We start from the raw sequence: 24,395 nt of genomic DNA, 5'->3' as shown, positions 1-24,395 counted from the left end.
CCTTCCACTCGGCAACGACGTTATATATATATATATATATATATATATATATATATATATATATATATATATATATATATATATATATATATATATATATATATATATATATATATATATATATATATATATATATATATATATATATATATATATATATATATAGAAAAGTTCAAGATGTAGAGAAAACATGGAAATATTACAGAACAATTTAAAAAAAAGGGGGGGGGGAGAATAATAATAATAATAAAAAAAACCCGAGAACAATATATATAATCCGAAAAAAAGTAAAAAATTAATAAAAATTCGGAAAATAGAAGGTATAATCTTTTATTTTCCGGATTTTTATTAATATTTTCCTTTTTTTTCGGATTATGAATATTTTTCCCGGTTTCTTATTATTTTTATTATTATTTTTCTTTTCCCCCTTTTATTTCATTGTTCTGTAATTTTTTCCACGTTTTCTCTACGTTTTGAACTAACTTATTTTATGAGTTCTATTTATTTGCAGCTTATGCGCAGTAAATAGAACTTCCTCCATTTTCTCCATTTTTTTTCTTTTTGTCATATATATATATATATATATATATATATACATATATACATATACACTTATATATTTATATATATATATATATATATATATATATATATATATATATATATATATATATATATATATATATATATATATATATATATATATATATATATATATATATATATATATATATATATATATATATATATATATATATATATATATATATATATATATATATATATATATATGTATATATATATATAATTTATATATAGGACATATATATATAAATATATGTCGATATATCTATTTATATTATTTATCTGTTTTTGAAATTCCATTCTAGCATTCATAACATTAGCGATAGAAGGAGAAAATTTGGCAAGCCACTTTTCTCCGAATCAATCTTGAAGCACCTACGTTGTTTTCACAATTGCATGGCAGTATACAAAGATTAGTTTTTTTCTCTTTCAAGAGATATTTCCAAATGCTTCACAAATTAATTATCGGGCAGATATGTATTCATTATTCATTTAGTTTCAAGTTTTTTTTCTCTATTTTAAGTACAGAATCAAATATAATAGCTAAACAAAAAAAACTAAATGATAGGGTATGTATAATTCCAATTTTAAACTTTAAAGATCTTACAGTTTCAGGAGATAGGATGGGTATTGCTGGCAAGTGGTTTCATTTCTGCTTATTATACTTCATTTAACAAACAATGTTTGCATAATTATTCATGTTTTGTTAAGAAAGTGTTGTTAAGAAAGTAGCAATTTCTTCAATAGCAACTTAAATAAACGCTCTCAATAGCATTTTACTATTTCTGGATTTATTAGACAATAATTTAAACAGCATTTTTATAATTTATCTTTACTTTCTTAGCTATATTGTGCAAATTCATCGATAATTTAATTTACTATATTATATTCGTACCTATTGTTTAATTATTAGCATCAGTTAGTTTTACTTACGGTATACCGAATTCGGTACCTGACCACTACTAAGGGACAAAAAAGCATTAAATACTGGACAAAAAGAATATAAATTTCTAATCAACATGAAAATTATTTTTGAGAATGAAATTGAAATGAAAAGGTAAATGTATTTTTAAACGAAAATTTGTAAAATTTAAATAAGTTAATGCATGTATTTAAAATACATATTTCGAATATATGTACTTTAAATTTATGAACTAAGATCACATATTATTTTTTTCTAATTCGTAGTTTGCAAGATAATAAAAACGCTGCTTTTTTAAGCAAAAAATAAATGTAGGATTTCTCCCTATGTTCATATTTTTATCTAATAAGCTTGTTTCAGCAACAAATTAAAATAATTAATTATACAGAAAGTAATACTTTGCTGAACAAGGGTATATTTTAATAATCTAATCTACACGAATCGAAGCATTAGCTTATCTTAAATTTAATTATGAAAACATACATTAGCATAATAGAATATTTCGTGTACCCTGTTTTTTTTGTTACATTTTTTTCACAGTATTTTCTCAATGTTGAGCTCTAGTGTCTGCTCTTATTTCAGAAATTTTTGACTTTTAAATGATGCATTTTAACTGCAATTTGTTTAAAGCTTCTGCGTGATATATCAACTATTAAAATACATGAAAAAAACTTCAGTCTAAGTTAGTCAGTAGTTCGAAAAAAACATTTTGTTTACTTAATTTTAAATTATCTTGGTAAAGAATAAACATGAATGAAAATTTCTTAAAAGTTTGATAAAACTGTGATATTTTTTGGAAAAAAGTAAACTTTTTTTAAAATTTTTCTATGATGTTTTTTATACTCCTATTCTAAAAATTAACACTAACCAAAGTACAAACTTTTAAATTAAAGTTAAGTTTTAAAAATTACAATTTTAGCAAATTAGAGAGTGTTATAGTTAAATAAATATAAAAGTATAATAAATAATATAATAAAGACATAATAAAATACTATAAAAATATAGTAAAATAAAAATAATATAATAAATATAATAAAAAAATCTATATGTGTACTGATGTGACATTATAAAGGTAAAAGGGGGTGTAAAATTGAAACTTATGATAAATGTTTACACGATTTATGTCCAAGTTTTGTATTTTCGAGTGGTAATTTTTGTTGTCAATTCTTGTTTTTTAATATCAGGTGGATTAATATAAGAACATTGTCTGGATTTAAATGTTGTTTGCATTTAATAACGATGATAGTATCAAAATAATTAAAGTAAAAAGTGTTGTTGGATTTTAATACAGATAATGTGTTTTTAATTGCACAAGGGAAAAAAACATTACACTGAGAGAAAGAGTATGGTTTAAACTACCAGAATACAGTAAAACTAGGTTTTTGACTTTATGGAAACACTAAATAGCAATTTAATTTTTACTGAAGCGCTTTGGTATTGATTTCGTTAAAAACAACAAAAAATATGGTTTTATTATATAGGATAAATGTTAAAATTTGGTAATTTTATCATGATTCGTTAGAACATGCTGTAAAAATTGTTTATACAGTTAAATTTACTTTTCAGTTTTGTAATTTTTATTAAATGTGTGGTGATAAGAACTATAATTTTGAAAATCAGATTTCCATATAAACCTTTATCATAGGACGAAAAAATTACTAAATCAATAGTTTAACTACAAAATATTTTGGTTTTATCAACCAAAATAATTCCCCCCCTCTTTTTTACCAGAAATGTCATTACCGTACAGAACAATAGTTTTATCAGAGTCGTTGTTTTCTTCGGGGAGGATATTTATATACAACAATTACGATATTTTAATTGCTTTCTTCCCTTTTTGTTATAGAAAGTTACAGTTAAGGGAATGTTTAGTTTACCATCAGTAATTATCAGCGTTTAATAACTTAATGAAAGTTGAGTATTGATTGATTCTATTGAAATTTTTTTCATTCACTAATATCAAGCATAAAGGGACATCATTTTTTCAACATTTCCAGCAGACTGAAGTTATTTATATTTTTCATAAAGGTATCAAGTTCGGTTTAAAAGTTGAATTTTTAGAAAGAGAAAATACCTTAGGGAAAGACGTTTATTTCAAGAAGGGAAAATAAATTAGACATTGGAGTATATTCACACAACACACCCTTACCTGAATAGCGATCTTAATAAATATTCCCAGAATTTATAAAACTCAAAGCATCTCGAAATCGACATTTGTAAGGAACTTTTGCATCTATTGATATGGAAATACTCCACTTACTGCTTCTGAAACTCAGATGTAGCAGTATAAATTGGCACAAACTTTGAAAAATAACTGAAAATTTAAAATGAGGAAATGTTAGAAAAAAATTGTCAAAACTGGAATAAACGTGAAAGTTCATATCCGGAAGGGCATTTTCAAAGAGACCCATAGGCCGCTTGTTCATAAAATGAATTTACGTGCACACTTTTGTCTAGGGTATAGAACTGTATAAATTTCAAAAGTAGACATTTTTGTTACAACTATATTTTTGTTTTTCTGCTGAGAGCTTGAGGGAAATTTTTTATTAACTAGTGTATCAAACATATTCTAAAATATTATTGATTGTTGTCGGTAAAAAATAACGTATCTTTCAAATAAATAAATAAACAGTGTAAAACTTTATTATTTGCATAAATTAGAACTAAATGTTTTTGAAATGTATTTTTCCATAAACACAAATATCCTGACAGCACTGTGGCACTGGCATTCTGGCACTGTATGTGTTAGAGAATAAAAAAATATTATCCGGAAACAGATTTTTTAATAAACAATTTCATGGATACAAATTGGTTTTCAAAGTCATATTAAGATGTTTTTGGAATTATTTAAGCATGTCACTCCAGTGAATGGAATTTGCTGTGACCATATGTGTTTTTATTGCGATTCACGTATTTAATTTTAAGAGATTAGTCACAAAAATGGCTTCGAAAACATTGAAGAGACTGGTCTGGTCCATATTGAGTGAAATCCTTACTTTAGTGAGACGAGTTGCATAAAAGTACACACGTGACATCAATGAAACAAATTCTCTAAAATGAAAATATGAGAACAGAATGAGGCAAGTCGCATAACGTACCCCTGTGACTTTAGTCAGACATGTTGTGAAAATCTTACCACCTGACTTTCAAGGGATCAGAGTTGCAACAATGTTTCTCAGTGGTTTAATCCCAGTAAAGTATAGTTGTGAGTTATAAGTGACAAGGCAACGATTAATAGTCAGTGAGACTCTTATGTGATCACAAGAAAAAGTGACGTCAAAGGCATATTCAGACCTCTTTAGGACAATTTAAAACTGTCTCATCTGTGACAGTTTTTGACTTTATTATGACTTCACAGTGACAATCTGTGCTATTTGTGTACTGGCCAAATCTTAAGACGATAGTTGTATAATGAAATTTTGTTTTTCAAGAAAATGATTTTATGAAAATTCGCTTTCGATCAGAGAAAATTTGTAGAAAATTTATTTTAGCAATTTATTAAACCTTTTTCCTAAAATTGAATAAAAATTAATATTAATTAAATAAAAATCAAATTATGATAAGTAAGCTAAACTTTCTTTTAATAAAATAAGAGTCATTAAATGACCTATTTCATGATTAAGGCAATTTTATTTAGCTTTGTTTTATTTATCATTTCAAGATAAAAGTGTTTTTCACTTAGTCTAAACTATAAAATCAGTTCAGTTCGTATTATACAAGAGCAGTTATCGTAATTGAAACTAGGGTATGCTGACTTAGAAACTGGGGCAGTTGAAATCATTCGAACATGCGAAAGGAGTGGTGTCAGATGGCCACTAATTTAGAATTTAAGCTGAGTTAAGCGAAAGTCGTAACTCTCTTCATGCTCACTTTAACAATTTAATGTCGTTTCGTAAAATCGTGCTTGAAAAGTAAATCTTTATTTTAAAGAACCAAGAAGTGGAATTTGAGATTCACTTTAAAAATGACAATATGTTTAAGAATTTTTAAATTCAAGGATCAAAAAGTAGAATTTGAGATTCTTTCGAGCAAATACTTATTTTCTTGAATCAAGAAGTGGAATTTGAGATTCGCTTTGAAAAGCACATTATGTTTAAGAATCTTTTAACTTAAGAATCAAGAAGTGGTATTTGAGAAGCACTCAAACAAATTTATATTTTTAAAAATATTTTTTCAAGAATCGAGAAGTGGAATTTAAGATTTGTTTTAAAATAGCACAATATGTTTAAAAATATTTAAATTCAAGAGTCAAGAAGTGGAATTTGAGATTCGTTTAAGCAAATCCTTATTTGCAGGAATCAAGAAGCGAAATTTGAGATTCATTTTAAAATAGCAGCGAATTGTTCCTTGAAATTGTAGACAGTTTGAATAATGGGTGCATTTTTTCATTGTTTTTAGTTTAAATAAATTTATAAAACTTGAACAAAAATGTGTTTTAAAGTTTGTATGTAAGACTTTAGATATAAAATTACTAATTCCTTAAAACTTCTCTTACGTAAGCCCAATTTTGACTAATATTTTTTTGTGAACCATTTAACAGTTATTGATAACTTATTTTTTATTTTTGCCTTTTTTGTCACTTATATCAAAACATTAATTAAATTTCGTTTTAATTCTTAACTGGAGTTTTTAAGACTTAAAAAGGGAGAGAACCATAGAAAATACAAATAAAAGTAGCTAATATAATCCATTATTCAAGTTTAGTTATTATGTGTTTATTATGTGTGGAAAATAAAGAAAGAAGTGGTGTTAAATAGATTTATTTCAACGCAAATACCCAGTTTATTCATTTTTCCTGAATTTGTTTTTATTATCCTAAATAGTTTTTGCAGTTTAGCAATCATCAGAAAATAAAATTGTTATACCGTATTTAATATGTTTTCGGTAAATTTTTTCCGAGATTTTATATGCAAATGAAAATACAAATAAAAATTAAATATAAGTACTCATAGAAAACTTTTTTATAATTATTAATTTAAAATTTATTTTTATAAGTTAAAACTACGAATCAAAACATGTTTGAAATTCACAATTTTTAAAATTTAATTAACAAATTATTTTGAAAGGTCTTTATGTATAAACTATGAAATGAATAAAGATTGAAAAATTTCATTTGTATGAAATGAATTTTTTTTAATGTTTAAAGTTGACACAATTGTAATTTTGGTATGCTCTGATGTTATAAATAAAAATAATTGAACGTATACTACTTTCAAAAAATATTTTTTTCAAAAATTAAATATTATATCCTTTAATTTTAAATATTAATTTAGTTTTAAGTATTTTGCCTGAATTTGTCATATTTAACAAATGTTTACTACCAAAAACAACAATTTCTTGCCGCAATGAAGCAGTTAATTTTATGTTCATTATTCGAACACTATTTTAAAAAAACCGCCCGAGGGTAATTGAATAAATTTCTTTCATTTTCTAAATTCCATTATTTTTTGTAAGACACACGCTACCTAACATGATTACAATACGGTTTTAAAAAAGCATACAATAAGAGAATAGGAAATCAATTATCACACAAGGCTTTGAAAACTTTGCTAAAACTAATTTCCTATCTATATATTGCAGATAAAAACTGTTATACAAGTTTTCTATACGAACTCAAAAAAGCAAATTAAAAAATAAAATAACTTGATAAAAATTGCAAATTTTTTGATTGAATAAATCTAATTAATTTCAATATGTTTTTCCACTACATATAAAGTAATTCAAATTTTAAATAGAACTAGTTAAACATTCTAACGTTGCATGTTTATAAGGGAAGTAAAATTTAAAAGAAAGTTTCACTTTAGGATACATTATACAATTTTAAAATAAAGTAGACTATAAAAATTTCTGGATAAAATTACAGTGAAAAGTACCAGCTCATTGAGAAATGGTACTTTTTACCGGAAAATCCATTTCCACGCGAAAAGATTACGGAAAAAAGTCCATTAAACTGTCATTTTTAAAATAATGATTACTATAAAATCAACGAATCACTCTTATTGAATTAGTATTACGGTAAAAATTACGTTATAATGTTTTGCAGTAAAAATGAATTTTCAGAATAATGCTCGTAAAGTGCGTAATTTTTTAAAGTGTATAAGTGTTAGCCAAACTTGAAAAAAATTAATCTCCTTTCTTCCCTAATGTAAGTAATACGAAAAAAAAAATATTTTCCAATATGCCACGGAATACCACATAATTTAATTACGAGATATTCCGGCTCAAGTGCTTAGGTTAAAATTAAAATTATGAATCTTATTTATTTTTAAAATTTTATTGTCAACGATACATTTGTCTCAATAATATAAGTTTATATATTGATACAAACAAATTATTCCCCCACAAGATAAATGCACAAAGTTATCACAAATTAACTATTTAAGAAACTATTTATTAAAATTACTTATTCACTTATTTGTGATCATTATATAGTAATATCACACGAATAGTTAGATTTATTTTACAATTAACTTCGAGGACAAATTAGTAAATTCACAAATTATGTATGGTGTAAATCAACAAGGAGTAAATTCAAATACTAACTATGTGTGAATCAAAATTAAAAAAAAACAATATTCTTAATTATGCTATTATAATAATACAAAAGTAATGTAAATACACTTTTTATCGTTATTAATAAGTTAGAATGTTTACAGATGAGGGTTCTAAATATTAACCTCACATATATAACAGTATTGAATTCGATCAAATGGACACTAATTAACAGTTTTTGAAAAAAAAAGGTTCTTAGCAGTGTCAAAGAAAGTAACTTTTGGGAATATTACGCTTAAACTCAGTAATTTATGGAAGTTTGAAAGAGCCCAATGTCAAAATTTTTGTTTCAAAGCTTTTCACTAATTGGAAAAGAGAAAGGTTTAAAACTACAATGTCTCAATACTGTGGAATCTTCTTTAATGTGGCTGGGATAAAAACCCGATAGTCCATGTTTAAAAATAAATTGAACTGGTGGAATCTTTCATATAAGGCTTGGGACTACCTTGGGCTGCCTATACAAATCGGAGGTAATGTTTTCTTAAAATAAATTTTTTTTTATAATTAATCATAACTGGTTATTAAAAACATTATTATTTTTTTTGTGGTTAATGGCGGGCACTTGGGTCTATTTTCCATTGGACTCAGGAATGCCAGAATTGCTGCTCTCTTATCCTTACCCACCTATGGCTAAGCAACGGCTGTGGAGTAGCATCGCCCACGTCATACAACCACAAACCCGTTTATAGGGCGGGTTACATTCACACAATCACACAGATGAAAGGACATAGAACACACAGAGGGAAAGAAATATTCATGCTCTGAGTGGGATTCGATCCCGCAACCATCGGCTCCGCAGGCAGGCAAGCTAACCACTCGGCCACCTGGTCGGCGTTATTAGAAATATAATATAACTAATTATAATAAATATATTTAGTATATTTATAGACGCACTTTTCAATTTTTACTAATAACGTAAAATTTGTCTTCTCTCTAATTATACAATCACTTTATGGAAGCATTATAATATAACTTAACGGGCTAATTAATTTTAAAATGAACTATTTCCTAGCTAAAATTAACAAAGTTGTTATAGTTTGCATCTTTTAATTAGGTATATAGGTGCGTAAAACGATTTATTATATTTATTAATTCACTAATTATAAATTAAACTACTTCTTAAATATAATTAACAAAGCTGCAAGAGGTGGCATTTTGCTAATAAAGTATACAGATGAGTAAAACGATTTATTTTATTTATATTGTATAATATATTTAATTATTATAAATATGACTTTGTATCATTATGTAAATGTTTTAGCTTTATATCCTATCAATTTGTTTAATAAAACGCATTTAGGAAACAAATATAAATAACAGACAATTATTTTCGTGTGGTAGTCGAGTTAGGATCCCATTATTTTAATAGGAATCTTATGTATGAAATGCATTTTCCGTGAAAATTAATGGGTAGCCAATAGCAGACCATACTGTTGAATTTTCACTCAATGAGGATTTTCATTATTTTTCCGAATTAATGCTCCCTAATTACTTTTGCGAGCGGTGTTTTGGCGCCACGTCGCCTTAATCGCCAGAATCAAATTAAATGGCGCCAATCGATGGAGCGAGCACATACGAAATATATTCTAGGTAAAAATCGTGCAAGTTTTAGCAGAAAAAGTGCTTCGGAAAAAATTATAAGCATTTCTAAACAAAAAAGAAAAATTTTTTAACACTTAATGCATAGTTATTTGCTTTTTTGTGGCAGTCAAGAATTACTTGAGTTTAATCTGTAGATGCTGTAAAATAACTCACAATTATAATTTGACTAAATAATCTATAACATAATAACTTTTGTTTTAAACTTAAAATATAAGTTCTTATCCTATTATAAAGATAAAATATTTACTTACTAATTCTATTTTACTACTAATTTAAATTTATATTGCTAATTCTAACAATTAAAAATTACTACAAGTTTTGATTCTATTGAAAGTACACTTAAACTTTTGAATTCGAATGATGCTCTGCAATAACTTTTAAATTTTAAGGGCAAATATTTCAAATTGTTTTAGACAATATATAATTATTTCGTATTCTTATGATATTATACCACTATTCCTTTCTCTTGAGAAATTATTATAGAGTTATTATACTCACTATAAGTTTGTCTAAAAAGGCAAAAAAGACAAAATTCTATGTAAACTTCGCCTAAATTTTGATTCAAACATGTTATTTAGTTCATTAATTTATTTTGATGGCACAATATATTCATTGTTTGATTCTTAAGGTGTTATAGAAATTTTTTTTTGTATTCTAAAGGCATTAAAATTTCTCATTCTAATATTCTAAATTTCATGAACCCTAATTCGAAATTCAATTAATTTTCGAAATTCAATTAAATTCGAAATTCAATTATATTACGCGTTATAATGCTTAATTTACCACAACTTTGTGCTATTATTAACTAGATTTAAGCAGCTATTTAAATAACATATTTATTTTATTGAATGAGTTTGAATCCAGTTCTTTTTAAGAAATTCGAACTTATACATTTGTTAATGGGTAGATTTCAGATTTTTCATTTTTGAAAGCAGACAAAAGAATATTTTTTTATTTTCGAATGTAATAGTCTGTTGGCTTAGATGATTGTATTCCCAAAAATATTTACGATTTAAAGTTTTTAAGTCTAATATTATAAGAAATTGTCTATGCTTTATTCCATGAAAAACACAATATAAAGATTATAATGGTCACCGCAATGACGCGTCATTTACTTATTTTCTTTTAGCATAATCATAAAATCATCTCAATAAATAAGCATAATCATAAAAATAAATCTTAATGATTATCTATTAATTTATTTAATAAGGGTCATCGAAATTTTGAATTGCAAATTTTTTCTTTTTTTTTTAAAGAAGTTTTCACTTCATTTAGAAAAAAAAGGACAAAATTTACAATTTGAACATAATCAAGAGAATTATTTTTGGGAAATTAAAAATTGAACACACGGCTTTTTCGAAATTTTATATCTCAATACGACCAATTTCATCCAATTATTTTCAATTTCATTCAATTTTGCAATTTTCTTCATCTATGAAAAGGTACCCATAAATAAAATCGAGATAACATGTCTTAAATACTAGTGAATTGGAATTGTATTTTTGTAGTGGTAGTCACACTATAAGGTGAAATATTAAGTTTTAGAATTTTTGGATTTAAGGTGAGTATTTTTTTATGTTGCCCGATTATGTTAACAACTTTTTAAAGCTAATTAGAAGAGCTCTATCAACTTGTTCCAGACAAAATAAGTCTAGGGAACCACATTTAAGCCTTGGTGTCATAAGCCTAAAAAATCTAATCGTGATTGCAGGTTAAGTCGGGTTAAAAATTCCTCCTCGTAGCTAGTTCATCCCTATGTTTGTTTCGTTAGGAGTTGTAGTTTGGGTTGAATTAAAAATTACATGGCTACGGAGTTGAACATTAATAATAACAAGCTTAGAATTAATTTGGCTTCCCCGGTTATAAAATGCAACACACCGGTTATAAAATAAAAATTTAAAAAAAAAGTTTCATTGTAACGCATGTAACTTTACACTATTTGTCCCTCTAAATTTCATGAAATAAATTTTGATAATTAGTAAATTGTTTGATAGCATTTTTACTTTTTTTTAATGTATACCGAATTTTGAGTATATCAGTTAAAAATTATTTAATTTTCTAAAGAAAAATCCTGTTTGTTCCACACGCATTATATATTCCCTGTTTGACCTCCTTAGTAAGAATTTATCTTAGAAATCAGGGAAGAAATTAATTACAAGTAGCCTACAGCCCAAGAACAATACGTCTCCACAAACCTTAAGATTACAAGGCTCAACATCACTGCAGGTCAGGATAAAATCATTAATTTTATGAAGTTGGCTAGCTTACCCGAACAGTTGTATAAATTTACAGCCAGAGCATAACCAAAGAATATTTTTTACCACCAATTGTACTTACATTAAAAAAAAAGTCTTGAAACTCGAAACATTTTGTTGTGATTGACGAATGAAGATTGCTATGTATTTTTATTAATTAAAATTCGCATTTATATCAAGGTAACTTTTTGATTATATGTCATTGGAAAGGAAAAACAAAAATGCGATTGTTTAGGGTAAAAAATACTACAGTTTTATAAACCGTAAGTCATGTTTGCAGAACAACAGAGCATATTGCATTAGAACTTAAGAACATTACTTAAAATCGCATGCCATTTTTGCATAATAATAAACCATTGCATAGGGATTATAATGTATAATTATTAAAGCAATATATGAAAAATTAAAACACGTAGTTTTCTGATAAATGTAATTTGAATCAAAGTAAAAATATATTACGCAGAGAAAAGAATTCTGTTAAAATTACCGTATTCTATGTTTAGGATACTTCTGTTAAAAAATTATAATTCCTGCAATAAAAACCAAAATACAAGGTATTTAATTCATTTATTTGGTAATTTTTTTTGTTCATGCATTAACGTTTCACAGGAAATTCTTGTTTTCAAAATTATAGTTTTTATTACTATTTAAAAAAATACAAAAATGATGAAAAGTAAATTAAACAGCATAAATAGTTTAGGCCATTGTCTAAAGTATCTTGATAAATTACTAAATTCTACGCTATTAACAAAATCTTATCACATATTATAAAACTATATTTTTATGTTAATTTTACCAAAATCATTAGCAAACCGCTTTTGTAAGAATTATGAAGCTCTTTGGTTTGACCATAGAGCCAGAAATACTGTGAATTTTTTCGTATTTTAGTAGTTTCAACCAAAGACTTAAACTATGAGTATTATTTTGAGTATTTTCATTAATTTTTTAAATAAAATATGCAGCGGGTGTTTCAGAAGCATAATGATTAAAAAGAAAATAAGTCTTATTACTGTGACATTATTTTTTTAACTCAAGAAATATTTTTCAAAAAAAAAGTATAGCAATAATTCAATCAAAATCTGTGCCTTTCAAATTTTTTACAAAGAATAGTTTTAAAAAGTTGCATTTTTGTTTAAGGGAAAGCAGTTGCTAATGAAACATTTAAAATAAATTATTATTTTTTTGCATAAAAGGGTTTGAATGTTTTTTTGTAAAAAAGGACTCGTTGAATTAGTCATGAAAATACTATTAAGAAAATGGAAAAAATTTTCAAAGCTAAATGGGTTATAGAGGCAATTTTTAAGCTAAGTATATGTATGTAAATATTAGTATAAGAGGCTTTTCGTATTTAAAAAATTAAACTTCAATCAAGAAAAGGTAATTGAGAATTTAAACAAAATTCAAAATTTTCTATAAAATCAAAACTAGGTATATTAAAAGGTATATTCATATTTTCGTCGGAAAATTATGGACATTTATTAGGATACATATTGTATTTTATTATTTATTATAGATTGAATTTAAATTTTTTTCAGTTTCATTCCAGTTTTAATGTTATTAGATTGAAACAATCACCATTCTATAATCACTTTTCCATGTTATATTAAGTACGAATTTTGTGTAATCTTAAAGCGCTTCCTCAAATATTATGTTAGGAGTTAAACTGTTGGATGATTAAACCATCAGCGTCTTAAGATGGAGATAAACATTAATGACCAACTTTATCCTCACCTTATCAAGGTGCCTAATAAATCAATGTCAACACCCCTTTTAGTCCAGTCAAAAGTGATTATTAATACCCTTTCCAAATGTCAAGAGTTCCACAGTTCAATTAATCTCGAATAAATATCAATATCGAAATGCTTTAGTATATTAAAATTTACATTGTGTATTATGTATGTGTATATTCTGTGCATTATTTAAATAATATATTATCGCATCTATCAATTTTCCCTTTTTCATTATTTATTATCTGTAATATTTCGTTCACGATAGCAAAGTATAATCCAATGTAGTAAAATGCTAAAAAATTAAAATCAAAATACAAAGATGATACGACTATATTGTAAAAAACTAATTTCTTCACTGAAAGTTTAAATGTAATCCGAGCATATATCATAAGCGTTAAGAATAGAAATCTAATTCTTGTAGCAATTTAATGTGACTGGGCATGCATTTAATTCCCGCTGCCTTTAAATTTAGTTTGAGAAGCTTGCAACAGAAGGTGCTTAGGGTTCTTTTTACTTATCTTCCCTTTGCGTTTGCTTGTTCTGTTCATTAATCACAACTAGTAATAGTGGCTGATGATTAACATTTTAAAATATTGAAATTTTATTTTTATTCCTGAAAGATTTTGAACTATTTTGTTGTAGTTTTCAGTTAGTTTTCTTTAACTTACAGGTTTTACCGTCTGTAGTGCCATCTGACAAAAAAACTTTAAACTGAAATCAAAAACTTTGGGAATAAAACGTATACCCTGTTGCACGTGTTATAAAATTTTGAAAACTGGCAGTCTCATTTAGGAAACCCTGCAATCATCTGTGGCTACTTCTATGTTCATAACAATGCCTATCTATATACCTCTACATCTATAAATCTATTTAACACTGCATATCTAAATCCATATATCTCAATTTCTATATATTATAATCTATATATATATAATCTATATATGATAAATATATATATAATCTATAAATGATCTATATATATAAATATTTTTTATATCTATAGTAGGGGGTGAGCCCCCTTTTCGCAGCGCTGACTGACCCCAAAGACTGCTTCGCAATAATTGTTTCTTGGAAGAAAATAGTTTTTTTTTTTTTTACAAAAGTTGAAATGATTGATTTTTATAATGTTTTTAAAAATCAACAATTATCTCAGCTTTGAACTCTTAAATAAAAAGCGTAATATACCAGTACAGGAAAATACTTTTATATTAGGAATACAAGAATATTTAAGGAAAACCAATACTTTTATAACTTTTATTAATTTTATGTTGATGGCAAACAAAACAAAATGGAAATGAATGAGGAAAAACTTGATTCTACCACGTGATTTTCGGCTAATAAAAATGCACGGCCAGCAATAGAAAACTGTGTTAGACCATTATGTTTTTATGTTATATAAAGATATCTGTCTAATGTATATCGTGTAAACTTTTGAAATAGTCTCTCTTATCCTTTTGGTATTCGAAATATGCTTGAAGTAAAGCTTTTAAAAAGATCAAGTGAAGTAAATTCTCATTAGAAACTCGTTAAGCTTTTAAATAGCATTTTCATTTTATTATGCTTTAGAGCTTTGAAATCTATAAGAAGATGTACCCTTTTTTATTTTTGCTTAGCTGAAAAATAATTGGTTTTGATGTTAAAAGCAGATATCTCTTTTTTAATTCAAGAATTAATCGTTTGAGTTTGATAATTGCAGTAAACATTAGTCGCTAGCTTCCTTAATGGAAAATATACTTAAGTTAAAACATGAATTGGCTGTTTTGATGAATTTATTGTACATTTGTTAATTTCAAAAGCGTTTAAGTTCACTCAATTTATGTTATACTTTTTAAATAAATACTAGACATTCGCGATTATATTATTGGAAACTATTTTCAGAAGATCTACTTCACAGAAACTAAATGTTTAGTATACACGTGTATGTTAATATTCAAATCATATTTATGTTAAGCATGCATGTAGTTTTAGAGAAGATGTATTTTTTGAGATTTTAAAATTGATTATATTGTGAATGAATTTTTGTATCGCTGAATAATATAAAGGAATTTATTCAAGTTTTGAATAACTTCAACGCGCTTTTTAATTGCGAATGAAGCAATTATTGAAAATATATTTGCTTGTAGAAACGTAAAAGTTTTTTTTTTTTGGTTTAAATTGCGTATGTTCAATAATAAAATAAACACTCTGCAGACAAAAATTTTATAAATACTATTGTTATGAAAATAGTTTCGCCCAATGTAAAAATCAAACATTTTCAAGAAGCATAGATATTTTTCAAATTTTACCCTCGCTCAAACGTTTAATAAGTTTTTTTTAAAAAAAAATCAGCTATAGGTATTATTATTACGGTGCGATAAAGTGCGATTTATTACAACCATTTTCTGGTTAAAAACTTTTGTTTTTGATCAGTAGAAAGAAATATGTTTCGCGCTCTTTTAAAACAGAGTAAAATGCTTTAGTAAAGTTTGAAAATAATATAATTGTAATGTTAAAAAGAATTCTATATTTTTCAAACGGAGTTTAATTCTTTTCTAAAAATTAGCTTTAAGTAAAATTTGAAATTAATGGGACTAATAACTAAAGATTTTTCACCATGTTTCAGCTAAAGACAAATGCACCTGCAAGGCACGATATATTAAAACTATTTTCTGATTAAACATTTTTGTTTTTCATCTGTAGACATATGTAACTTTTGAACTCCTTGGAAGCGGCGTAAAATGCATGAAGTAAATTTAAAAAGAAATATAATTTTACTTTTTAAAAAATTTTTACATTCTTGACATGAAGTTTAATTCTTGGTTAAAAACTAGTTTTGAAATAAAATTGGAAAATAATGGGACACTGGAATAATAAATTAAAAATTTTTGCAGTTCAATTTATTTTTTTAGAAACATTCTACGCATACTAATAAATTGGTAGTCAATCATAAGATGGAAATAAGTCAAGTAACTGCAAAACTGCATTAGTTTTAAACTCTTATCTCTGTCTTTCGCAGAATTTTGAAGAAAAAAAAAGATAAAAAGTATAACTTAAGTTTTCAAAAAAGCCTTAGTCGATTTTGATTTAATTACATTTAAAAAAGCTGAAGGTGTGTTAATATTAATAAAAAAATGAATTATCATTAAAAGAAAATGCTCAATATTCTTTTGCAATTTTATAGTTACTTCGATTATATTTCCTGACATTTACGAAAACGAGTAATTTATCTAAATATAAAAATGAACTTAAAAATAAGTTTTTATTACATTGCTATAAGTAATGTATGCATTAGTGCCACTTATAGTACACTTAAAGATAAATACGGTCAAAACTATGTGGATATGGTGATTTTAACCGTGTTTCTGGCTCTACGGAAAAACCAAAAAGCTCAGTAATTGTTACCGAAGCACTTTAGTAATGATAATGGTTAAATTTACAATAAACATGGATTTATAATATGAGATAAATTTTAATAAATGTAGTGGAATTTGATACTTTTTATCATGATACCAAAGAGAGGGGCACAGAATCCATTAATGCGGCTAAAGTGATTTTTTAGTTTTATATTTTTCACCAAACGTGTGTTAATAGAAACTATAATTTTAAAAATCAGAATTTCCAGTGAACCGCTACTGTATGAATGGAAAAAGTATTAAATAAATGGTTTAAATGTTGTAGTTGGGTTTTAATAACTAAAATTCTGGATTTTTTTTACCATAAATGTCATTACCATATAGTACGGTTATTTTACTTGAATTTATTTAGCTTGTTAAAAATGGCTGACAGAAATTAAGAAATAAATTCTCTTTCTAAAAGTTAATATTTGTCAGTAGAAATGCGTTAATGGCGCTTAATAAAAAAATTATTAATTGGGTTGGTAAAATGAGTTTGCTGAAGGTTGTTCTACAATTTAAATCAATATATTCGCTGTGCGTTCATAAAGTATATAAATTGACTTCATATTAATAAACTCAAAATACATGTTAATTGGAGATCTTTCAAAAAAATGCACCCATATTTTCATTGGTTTGCTAAACAGATCAATGGATTATCGCCGCAAATAATACCTGTTAATTTCGTACAAATAAATTGTTAATTATACATGCATCTATTACGTTTCTAATATAACTAAACAATTTGCCAGATATATTTGTAATTATATTCACTCAATCTTTCTCAAAACATAATTTTATTTTTATATCACAGCTACAAAAGTTCTTTTTTTATTTACTTAAAATTCTCCTTTAGACAGCCCCTTTCTTTCTTATCTCCTAGACTCAAAAATATCATTTTTTTAAATCCAGACTCTTCTAAGATATTTCTTCAAAAAATGTTTTTGGCATACAAAAGGATTTTTTATCCCGATAGATGTTTTTTTTTCCATATGTCTTGAAATATTTAACTTATATACTCGCCAAAAAGTGTATTTTCTTTTCTATCCTGTTCGAAAGTTTCGATTACAGTCTTAGGGCGTGTATAAATCTTTTCGGCATTTCGCCAAATCTCGTCAATAACCCTTTACATTTAAGGTGCAAGTCAAATTATTATTTGATGAGAGGGGTAGAATGGGCGTGATAAACAAAGACCGATGAAGATAAGATGAAGGGTGGAGTGATCCTCCTTTAAGGAAAAAAAGAATGTTTCCCTTTGAACTGTTTCAATGAAACTTTAAAGTTAATTGAGTGTGTGACTCAATTGTTCTTCTTTATGTTCTTTAAACTTTTAGAACTAAACCATTGGTCCTATTATATATATATCTATATATATATATATATATATATATATTTATATTTTTATGGAATCATTAGCAAAATTGCGCCCAAGGTTGGTTTTAAAAACTAATAGTTAAGTGTGGAAAAAACAAAATCATTTGTTTAAAAAATCACTACTGAGGAAGGTTGGACTAAAAATGTCAACTCATGTTTGACTTTTAGAGAAAACAAGAAAAACACTGATTGACGATTACTATATTTATCTCTAAATTTAATTAGGCAATCGAACATGCTATGGTATTTTCACTGCTCGAGTGTCTGGCCATGGTAGGGGGATGGTATTTTTGCTGCTGCCTTCCTCAGTAGTTATTCACTAGATTTAAATACTGTTTTATTTTACTTCGCATTAAAAATCCTAATTTTAATAAAACGTAAACAATCTCAAGAATCTGAAGTGGTAAGATATTACTTGAATAAAAACCTCATTCACTTCAAAAATACGTAAATTGTATTCTTATTTTGTATCTCCAAATACAGTTGTGACTCTTAACTTGTATATTTTATTAACTTTTTTTCCAGATTCATAAAATATACATTAAGTGGGGTCATAAAAGGATACATTCAGTGTACTGTTTTTTATTATAAATTAAAATTTTATAAATAAAGGCAAATTTAAGATTTTTTATTGCTCTTTTTATAAAAAAGGTAAAAAATATTTAATATAATATTAAAAATCTCTCTCAAATAATATTAAAGACCCTAATAACCGTTTTGACACCTAAATATTTCCTTCCCTTTGTTCTTTCACCTGTTGTGAAACAGCAATTTTCTCTCCTTTTGTTCAACGAGAAAGTTGTGAATTAAAAAGAAATTTCTATACATGCCCAAATACGAAAACTTAGTCGATTAGTTCATTTTTAGATGGTTGGATTCTAACAACGGAAGTTGATTAATATTCTTTAACAAGGAATAAAACACATTATTGAGATTTAACCTTAGTTTTCATTGTTTTTAAAAGATATCCACTTTGATGGATAGAACAGATTCTGAATTCTTGATAAATATTATGATATTAAGCTGCCTTTGTTTTGTTTACTTCTGAAATTTACTATAAACTTCATGGTGTGCATGAAACTATTTTACCATAAATGTTTAAATAAGTTCAAATAAATTGCGTAATTAAATTCTTTTTCTATTCAAACAATTTGAGTTCAAAGTTTTCCCAATATATAATCAAAAATATTACAAGAAATGATAAAAAATGCTTCTTTATCCGTGAACTTTAGTTCATGCTAAAAGCTGTTAAACATGAAACACTTAAGTCTGTGAACATTTTAATGTAATTTTGCTCGTTTTAAATTTTATTGCTTTAGTAAGATAAAACAAAGAATTTTTTTTATTGTAATTAATAAAAAAGATGTGTTTTTCATGTATTTTTTTAAAAAAAAAAATAGTACCTGTTCTACTTGAAATTTTAAGAAACCTAAGCTGATCTAATGAAAAATACAAAACTAATTAAAAAATAAGAAATAGAAAATAAAAGCTTTTTTCATTTGGTTTATTAATTTGCGAAAAACAAACATAAGCCAATCTATAAATCAATGCAAAATAATAAAATAACAGATAAACATGCTGCTTTTAATACCCTTCCAAATGAGCTTGTTCTAGACAATGCATTTAGTTTTGAAGTTCCTAACTTAACACTATCTCACTTATATTGCCCAATCTTATTCACTCACCTTACTCTAAAATGAATAAAAAACCTTAAATCCCTGATAAAACCGGAATTTTTTTAAAGATAAATGAAATTAAAATTTAGTGAAGTATCTGAAAATGCATCATAGCTGATTTTATTTATGCCTTTTCAGATTTTTTACAAATTCATTTTTTTCTGTACTGAATAGGAAAGAATGACTAACTACAAAAAGCGAGAAATTACGTAAAATATTTCTCCTTATATATTTCAATGTTATCTGTAATATTTTGAAAGACTTTTGATATTTTCAAATGAAAATATCATATCTTCAGGTTTTTATCAAGCAGGATTGATTTTGAAGGGAACTTAAAACTGAAGTAAATCACTTCTCCCTGGTATTTGTCCAACAATCATTCAAGGGTGACGAATTCAACCACTGAATCCGAAGCATCAGGAGCACCCCTCCCTTTTCACAAAGTATGAAAAATGATTCTCACAGAAAGTCGTTTGCTCTATCCTCCCATCCGGGAGCATAAAAGAATAATAGAAAATGTGAAAGAGGTTATCTTAGTCTTCAAAGACTAGATCCCTCATAGAAAGCTGCATTGTTATTTGACTCGGAGCAGTTTGTACAATACAGATAAAACACATAGAAAGAGCTAAACTACACTTCTTAACAAATTGAGAAGAATAACTTTCTGAGTTTAAAATAACATACTTTAAAGCAGATATTTTAGTTGATTATATCATTGATATATTGATATGTTTATATTGATATGTTGATATTCATCAATATATTTTAAATCCATTGTAAGTAAATCTCAACTGATAAGGTGCGAGAAGGATTTAAGGGATATTCCAATGAATTCGAGTAAATTAGCTCTTAAGTTTATATGTAGATAACAAGAAGCGTAAATGTGAATTTGAGTAAATTAGCTATGTTGACAACAAGTAGTGTAAATGTGAATTTAAGTAAATTAGCTCTAAAGCTTATGCGTTGACAACAAGAAGTGTAAATGTGAATTTGAGTAAATTAGCTCTAAAGCTTATGTGTTGACAACAAGAAGTGTAAATGTGAATTTAAGTAAATTAGCTCTAAAGCTTATGTGTTGACAACAAGAAGTGTAAATGTGAATTTAAGTAAATTAGCTCTAAAGCTTATATGTTGACAACAAGAAGTGTAAATGTGAATTTAAGTAAATTAGTTCTAAAGCTTATGTGTTGACAACAAGAAGTGTAAATGTGAATTTGAGTAAATTAGCTCTGAAATTTAAATAAAGAGACTTGAGTGGATGAAGGTTTTAAGTGACATTTTGGTGTGAACTTGGGTAAATAAGCTTTTAAGTTTATGCGCTGAAAATAACAAGTAAATGTTATGTCTAACCTCTCTACATTGGGAACAGGTTTCCACTTGTCGAAATTCACACATCAATTTACTTTAGATACAGTGTAAGAAAATTTTATTTGAAGACCTCAGTGAATGAAGGTTTTAAGTGACATTTTAGCGAATTTGTGTAAATTGTTTCGAAAGTTTATTCGTTTGCAATGCGGAATACAGGTCACGCTTATTCTCTGTTTATTGCAAGCACGCTTCTACTTGGCGAAATCTATTAATTCCTCATGTGTATTTACACTGATCGCGTAATAGGTTTTATACTCCAGATGTTTTAATTTGTAACAAAACAGAAGGCTTTTAAGGTTATTTATTGAGGTTTGTTTTCAAATGTACTTTAAGCCTTCTTTCGCTTTGAAAACATTCAAGACGTGCAACTCAGTATCTTTATTCATTGACTTATACAAAATTTCAATATTTGGTAAAATAAATGAAGATTGTAAAGTTTAGTTAAATAAGACTAAAACAATATCATTAAACAAGAAATCTTGATTTTTAAAGATGTAATTCAGAACCCTCTCCGTTTTAGTGCGTACTTCAATTGATCAGTGAATTTAATGCAATGTTTTTAAAAAACAAGGTGTTAAAAAAAATCCTTAGGAAATAAAGAGATGATTTAATACGAGTTTTGAATAATTTTTTCAGTTATGTTTTCTTAAGCAAACAAGCAAATATTATGTTTGCAATAATTTTATTTTTAATTTTATTAATTGTTGATAAACCAAAAGTTTCTTTTAGCCTAATTAGGCGATATTATAGATTTAAAAGCTTTCCTTATATATAATATTGAGTGAAAGGAATTTTCATCTTACTAGTTATCCTCTTCAATGTTTAATGAACTAATCTTCAATGTTTATTTGACCTAAATATTAGGAAGTTTTCATCTTATAAATATTTAGTTTAAATACACATTTAATAATATTTGGAAGTTTGCATTCATTTCTATGCTTGATCATTAAACATGTGAACAAATTGTGTACAAAAGCCACATATGTAATTAAATCAAAAGATAATAACAGAAAAAAAATACAATTCTAGTTAACGAAAACTAAAATATACGGTATTTAAGCCAGTAATTTGTTAGTTTTTACGTTAACAGAATAGCTGTTTACGGGGAATTCTAGAGTTTAAAATTATAGTTTTCATTACTAAGCATTATTTCCGAATAATTTTTTTTATGCTATGCACTAAAGTAACATAATAAAATTACCAAATTTTATTACATACTAGAAAATTATGTGTTATTTGCTGAAAATCATGTTTATTTAAATATCAATCTATTGAAATACGTTAGTCTTTTATAAAATATTAGTCTTTACTTATAAACTAAATATAAACAATTCAGTAGTTATAATACAATTTACTTTCAAATAGTATTATAGTTTTTGATAAAATATTAATTCCAGTTTCACATAACTCTAAAAGGTTCTTTGAAAAATAGAAAAATTTCACCAAATTATTTACTTGCGAAAAATCTGCCAAGTTTTTGAATTTCTACTCATTTCTTAAAATTTTGTATTTATTATTATTTCACTGGTTTTCAGTTTTAGCAAAACTGATGCAATAAAACAAAAATAATGTTAATGATTTTTTTTTTATTTTACTATTTAAAAAGAATTTATGACGATATTATTTCATTAAACAGAATTTATAACGAATTGCATTAAAGGAATTTATATTTTTATTAAAAAGAATTTATAACGATATTATGAAATTTGAAATAATTAATTTTCCAATAAATAACCGTTTTAAATAATGATAATTATTTAAAACTCATGGTATTGAAATAAGTTTTCGTACTTTTAATGAAAAATAAAATGTATTTATATTAAATATACTAACTTTAGTATAAAAAAAAGTAACACTTATAAAATGAAAATAACTTTTTCTTAAAATTTAATTTAAATGAAAATAACTTTTTCTTAAAATTTAATTTAAATGAAAAGAAACCTAAAGCCATAAACATCCATTTATCGATCTCAAGTGGCGTAAAAACAGATCAATTAACAAAGTTATTTGGTGTATACATGCTTATAGTTTTGATGATTTATTCATAATTTGTTTTATTAAACAAATTGTATTAGGAAAAGAATAATTTTAATAAATATATAAATGGTAAATACTGAATTATATTTTGGAAATAGCTTAATGTATGAAACTGAAAATAAATATATTATTTATATACATTCAGTTGTTTAAATAACATTAAAATTTTATGCTTTGTACATACCTTTTTGCTTACTCCATTTTTAAAAAAAAATCACGAAACACTTATTAGTGTTTATTAAATTTACAGTAATCCACACACGCTCTGGAAATGAGTTTCTGTTTTCTCAAAACGAAAAGTTTTATCGGAACATTTTAATGCAACATCATCAAATATATTATCTATTTTAATATGTAGGTATGATGACAGATATTTGGTTGCAATTTTTCATTCAAAATTAATATCAAGCACATAGCATTCATAGAAAGTTTATCGTGTTTGCAGTATATACGAACACTTCTTGAAACGTGGGGAGCAACTGGAGTTAGGAAGATGAAGACTAGTGCCATGCGGCTTTCCATCTGAACTCAGGGTTGTTGGTAAAAACGATCATATTTGGCGATGCCAATAAACTAGGGAGGTCGCCAAATAAACAAATCGAGAAAAGAAAAATATTAAAAAAGCTAAACATCTAGGGCATATCGAGAACAATTTTAATTTATTTCAAAATTATGCTAATATATTACTTTTAAAAATTACTGATGTGTTTGTTTAAGAAAGGGATGCATTAATGTAAAAGTTTAAAATGCATGTGGTGCCAAGTCAAATTTATTCTTTCCTAAACTTTTCGTCAAAATATGTTATGCATTCAGTCCTTTGAAATTCCTTTTATTTTTGTATGTCATGTTTGAGTTAGTAAACTTTATTGCGTGCTTTCTTTTCGAGTTTTAAAGTGTGTTTTAAAAGAAAGAGTCAAAGCCTT

General features: G+C 25.9%; 1 protein-coding gene across 2 annotated transcripts in view; it reads right to left on the bottom strand.

Moving 5' to 3' along the window:
* The window catches only part of LOC107444278 (uncharacterized), a 684,996-nt gene that overhangs the window by 229,190 nt on the left and 431,411 nt on the right, over positions 1-24,395 (bottom strand). Inside the window, exon 1 of one of the 2 annotated variants that reach the window (XM_071182439.2) lies at positions 23,657-24,002. The exons of the other annotated variant lie outside the window; for it this stretch is intronic. The gene's annotated coding sequence lies outside the window, so the exon portion shown is untranslated. Of the gene's footprint in view, positions 1-23,656; positions 24,003-24,395 lie in introns of those variants that run through there. 2 annotated transcript variants of the gene reach the window in all.

Source organism: Parasteatoda tepidariorum, chromosome 4, assembly GCF_982258835.1.
Source record: "Parasteatoda tepidariorum strain Cologne lab strain chromosome 4, Ptep-v5.0, whole genome shotgun sequence".
NCBI classification, from domain to species: Eukaryota; Metazoa; Arthropoda; class Arachnida; order Araneae; family Theridiidae; genus Parasteatoda; species Parasteatoda tepidariorum.
This window is presented reverse-complemented; position numbering and strand designations above follow the sequence as displayed.